Source organism: Geotrypetes seraphini, chromosome 8, assembly GCF_902459505.1.
Source record: "Geotrypetes seraphini chromosome 8, aGeoSer1.1, whole genome shotgun sequence".
Taxonomy (NCBI): domain Eukaryota; kingdom Metazoa; phylum Chordata; class Amphibia; order Gymnophiona; family Dermophiidae; genus Geotrypetes; species Geotrypetes seraphini.
The window spans coordinates 49,499,109-49,505,108 of NC_047091.1; positions in this window are offsets into that span (position 1 = coordinate 49,499,109).

Below are 6,000 nucleotides of genomic sequence, written 5' to 3' on the forward strand. Positions count from 1 at the left end.
CGTAAAAAGGTTGGTAGAAGATGAGTTGAGTTTTGCACAGATTGCAAGGGGGAGAGGCAACACTGAGAGAGACCAGTTAGGAGTAGATTGCAGTAATCTAAGCATGAGATTACGAGAGCTTGGACAAGGGTCCGGGTAGTGTGCTCAGAGAGGAAGGGGCAAATTTTGGCTCTAAAACTCAGAACAGGCCCAAGAATCCTTGAGGCACACCCTGGTAACATCCTTTTCCTCAGAGCAATCTCCATTAACCATGATCCTCTGCTGTCTTCTGTTCAACCAGTTTTTGACCAAGCCCGTCACTTTGGAGCCCATCCCGATGGCACTCAGTCTATTTATTAGACATTTGTGTGGAACATGTCAAAGGCTTTGCTAAGATCTAGCGCACTCCCTCTACCCAATTCTCTGGTCACCCAGTCGACCTACCTCTAGTGAATCCATGTTGCTTCTGGTCCTATAATCTACCAGATTCCAGAAACTTCACTGTTCTCTGTTTTAAAAAGTGTTTCCATTAATTTCCTTACCACAGAAGTCAGACTTACTGGCCAGTAGTTCCCTACTTCTTCCTTACTTCCACTTTTGTGTAGAGTGACCACATTCGCCCTTCTCCAGTCCTCCGGTTCCACTCCCAACTCTAGAGAAGCATTGAAAAGATTTTTAAATCCAGACACATTAACTTTTTTTTACCACTTGCTCCTGTAATGAATTCCAGAGATTGACCCCAAATTATATATATGGTACCTTACATTGTGAGCCCATATTGGTGTGAACAGCTAATTTGCGCACACAACTCAATTGTTTAACAAGCCTAATCGGTGCAGCTAATTGGAAATTAACACCTCATAATTGTCACTAATTAAGTTATACAACCAACTTAGGGCTAGATTCACAAACCTGCTCGAACAGGCCCAATTCGGGCCCGATCCGGGCAGATCCGATGAATTCTCCAAAGCCCAATATGCAGATGGGGCGATTGGAGGAACGCCCCCATCTGCCTGCCTGGATCGCTCTAAAGTGATCCCAGCACATGCGCAGACCATCTGTAGATGGTCTGCGCATGCGCTGGATCTCCGGGCCTGGCAGAGATTTCTTTTTTTTTTTTTTTTTTTTTTTTAACAGAGCCCGTGGTTTTAACCCGCTTAAGCCTGCGGATTAAAACCACGGGCTTGTACTGTGGGGAAGGGTGAGAGAGTTGGGGCAGGCAGGCGATCGGGGCAGTTCAGGGCAGGCAGGAGATCAGGACCATACAACAGTCGCCCAACAAAATGTTAACCCAGTGAGATCTACCAGTGGATCATGGACCTCTTCCCTTTCTACCGCCAGAATCAGCAGTGGTGGCAGAACTCCATCCGCCACTCCTTATCCTTCAATGACTGTTTCCTCAAAGTGCCGAGGTCTCCAGACAAGCCCAGCAAAGGCTCCTTCTGGAACCTGCACCCGGACTCAGGGAACATGTTTGAGAACGGCTACTACCTCTGCCAGCAAAAGCGTTTCAAGTGTGAGAAGCAGCTCTCCCTGAAGGAGAGCGGCAAGAAGCTCTCAGAGGGGGCCTCCAGCGTGGGCTCGGCCACCACCAGCAGAAGCTCGGACAGCCCTGGGGGCAGTGACTCCCTCCACTCTGGCTCCCCGTGCCAAGAGCAGAAAAGGGCCTTGATGGACCTGAAAGCGAGCAGTTCGGGGTAGGCAGGAGAAGAGAAGCTTGGGGGAAAGCAGACAGGAGAAGAGCATCAGGGCAACAGAGAGCAGGGCTTCAGAGAGTCGGAAAGATATTTTTGACTAGTCCCCAGCAGTCATGTCCTGGGAGGATCGGCCAGCCCAGTCGGTTGGTGAATCACGTCCCTGTCTACTTTGCAAGCGTTTCCCCTCATTTGCATGCACGGATTTGAAGCAGATCACAGGAGAGGTTTGTGAATTGGGCCGGAGGGAAATCTGGTTGCTAAGGGGTCGCAAACCGATCGGTACACGATCGGTTTGTTTAGTGAATCTAGCCCTTAGTATGTGTATGCTATAAAGTGCTGTGCTCCACTTCCAGAGTACAAATCAGAAAAAACTCTCAATCCACTCTCAACCCACTATTTTTTGAAGGGTAGCGCATGTGCTTCGAACAGTGGGTTGAGAGAGGAAGTGATTCTCCAATCACAGTAGTTTTAGAAATGTCCGCCATTGGGTTTTTATTGCGCATGTCTGGCGTCCTATAGTCACCGGCGCCATTTTTTTGAAAGTTAGCATATGAGCTGCAAACAGCGAGCACTACATTGTTTAAGTCTACAGTTTAACAATTTGAGAGTTATGTTGAATATAATTAAATGTATTATCATTTTTCATAGTTTTCAAAGACCCCCGAGGAAGCCATTATTCTTTGGGCTAAACTATACCACACACTATTGCATTTTATAATGAAATTTTAAGATGAGTGCATTTTCATATATTTATTGATTGCTTATGTTATTTTAAAAAGTTTTTTAAAACCTAACAAAAAAAGAAGTGAGAGGTGTTTTGGTCGATGAGTGAAAACCTGACCTGCTTAAGCTTTTCAAATGATTACTCATTGAAAGCGCAGGAGTTCTGAGACTTTTTCCTCTCATTATTTATAAACACTTGAATTTTTGTTATTGAAACCTGTTTTTTCATTGTGTGACTTTTCATTTCGTTTCTTTGAAATGAAAAGTGTTGAATAACTTGCAAGTTTTATGGCTCCACATCATTCTCTTCATGGTTGGGCTGAGAACTTTTCAGTGACCCCTCATATTGTGATGTCATAATGCCGCATTCCACCAGTGCCTATGAGCCAACCTCATCAGTGATGTCACAATGGCTTGGTTTCTCTATACTTGTGTTTATTTACTAGATGCATTTGCCTCATTGAAACGAAACATGTCAAGAAAAGTGTGGAATAACTTGTAACTTTCATGGCTCCGCATCATTCTCTTCATGGTTCCGCATCATTCTCTTCATGGTTGGGCTGAGAACTTTTCAGTGACCCCTCATATTGTGATGTCATAATGCCGCATTCCACCAGTGCCTAAGAGCCAACCTCATCAGTGATATCACAATGGCTTGGTTTCTCTATACTTGTGTTTATTTACTAGATGCATTTGCCTCATTGAAACGAAACATGTCAAGAAAAGTGTGGAATAACTTGTAACTTTCATGGCTCCGCATCATTCTCTTCTTGGTTGCGCTGAGAACTTTTCAGCGACCCCTCGAATATGGTGCCCAAAACTGGGTTCCGATCCAAGCTGTGCGCCCAATTGAATTGTCTAACAAGCTAATTAGTGTCAATAATTAGATGCTAATTGGCAGTAATTGACACCAATTTGAATTTGCACAAACATCTTGCTAAACGCTATTCTATAACAATGTGCATCCAAATCCCATAGCATGCAACTCAAAAGGGGGTGTGGTCATGGGAGGTGCATGGGCAAGTTAGGGGCATTCCTAAAATTCACGAGCAGTTCTTTTAAACATCATATATTAAATTCAGTCCCATTTGGGTTATTCTTCCCAGTGTGCATCACTTTGCATTTGTTCACATTGAATCTCAAGGGGAGCCTCAAGGGGAGTGTGTGGCATAGTCTGGTCACTAGAATAAAGTCTGTGATTCTCCACTGTAACCTACTTGTTATCACGGCGAGTACTCTTCACTGTGACCAGTCTGGGCTCTAGAATAAGCTCTGTGATTGTCTACTGTAACCTTTTCAAGTTTCAAGTTTATTAGTTTTTTAATATACCGACCATCAACAAATATCTGGCCGGTTAACAATAAAATTTTAAAAAGAGAAAGAAAGAAGAAAAATAAAATAATAAATATTTGGAAATAAATAGAGTGAACATCAAAGACATTAACTGGACAGACTTGAAAGTGAGGGTAAAAGGGAATGGAGGGGAAAAGTTACATATTTGAGAAGAAGAGGAGAAAGTAGGAGTAGGATAAAACATATTGGGTAGGGTTGCTTTTTTAAAGCGGTTGGTTGCTTAAGAGAGAAAAAGAAAATGAAAAAGAAGAGAATAAACAAAAAAAAAAAAAAAAAAAGGAGAAGAGAAGATAAGTCTAAACACAAGTGAATGCGTCACGAAATAAAAAAGTCTTCAGGCTTATCTTGAATTTGTCTAGATGTTGTTCATCTCGGAGTTGCTGTGGCAGAGCGTTCCATAACGTTGGGGCGGATACTGCAAAGTTTATTTTCCGGGTGTAATAGAAGTCTTTTAAGGAAGGAATTAGCAGGAGTTTTTGATCTGTTGACCTTAGAGTACGTGAAGAACATTGAGGAATGAGAAGTTTATCAAGATATGAAGGCTGGTGGGAGAGTTTTATTTTGAAGGTCATGATTAGTCTGTCTTCAAACGATTGTGAATGTCAATTTGTAACCCGTTCTGAGCTTCTGGGAGAACGGGATAGAAATCAAAATAAATAAATAGTGGTTAGAACTACAGCCTCAGCACCCTGAGGTTGTGGTTTCAAATCCCATGCTACTCCTTGTGACCCTGGGCAAGTCACTTAGGGCTAGATTCACTAATCTTACTAAAGCGTTCCAATCCATGGCCAATCCAATTCCGGGCGACCGATTCACAAAAGACTGCATATGCAAATGCTCTAATCTCAAACACGCCCACAAGTGAGCCCACAGGTCACTGCGGAGCGATCCTGATGCCTGTGCAGACCATCTTCTTTGCCTGTAGATGGTCTGCGTATGCGCTGGCTCTCCTAACTTCCCTCTCGTTCCCCGAGTGCAAACTGACCAACTTTAACTGCCACCTCTGCAGCCCAGAAGTAGAAGGCTGAGCTCGGCTTCCATCCCGAAGACTAACATTTGCAAACAGGCTTTCAGAGCATCGGGGAAGGAGGAGGGGGGGGGGAGCACGTGCAGGGCAGCAGAGAGGCAGTTCCTTTTTTATAAAAGCTTTATTGTCGCGAGCCCGTGGTTTTAACCTGTGGGTTAAAACCACAGGCTTGCGACAATAAAGCTTTTTAAAAAAAGGAACTGGTAACTTGCTTTCCTCCATCCTTCCTCAAGGCGTGTTCTTATTAAACCATGGGCTCCCGAGTATGGCTGCTACAAGAGTAGGGCATGGTGGCAGTTGGAAAGGACGTCAGCGACTGGGCCCCAGCAGTCGCTTCTTTGTTGATTGGACAGCCCAGTCGGTGTTCCATATTTTGGTTAGTGAATTGCTGCCTTGCCTATTTTGCATGCCTATTTTGATCATCCTCCAATCCTCATTTCCATGCGTGGATTGGAGGATGATTGGCACACAGGTTAGTGAATCGGGCCGGAGGAAAATTCCACATTGCCCCAGGTAATAATAATAACAGTTTAATAATAATAATAACAGTTTATATACCGCAGGACTGTGAAGTTCTATGCGGTTTACAATGATTAAAAGGTATTACAGATTGAGTGGAATAAACAAAGTTCAGAGTTAGTGAATAACAGTTCGAAGATCATTTGTTGAGGACTAAGATTGTATAGGTCAGTTACCTAAGTACTTCAGGAACAGATGGTAGAGTGTGAAACCACTGGGACAGATAGGGAAATATGCCTGAGTACCTGAATGTATCACATATCTCAGTATTATTACAGATTACACTGGTTGACAATAGAAGCCAGAATAGTTTTCAAATTTGGTTGTGTATGTTTTAAGGCTTTGAATGGACTTTTGAATTGTTTCAATTTTGCTACTAGAAAGCATTCGCGTATGATACGATTTTTTTGACTTACCATCTGTAAAGAGATGTGTTTATAAACAATTCCTTAGTAAAACTTTGGCATATTTGGTAGTTTTGTGGGACAAACAAATTAGCACTACTTATATATCCGTCTCAACCCCTTATCTAGTCTTTAGAAAATCGCTGAAAACCCACTTGTTTGGTAAATATTTTGATTCATTTATTATGATTATCCTAAAAAGGGTGACTATCTCTTAGCTATTAACCGCACTGAACTGCAAGGTAGCTGCAGTATATAAGAATTGATATAATGTAAACACTAATAATATGTTCTCCTG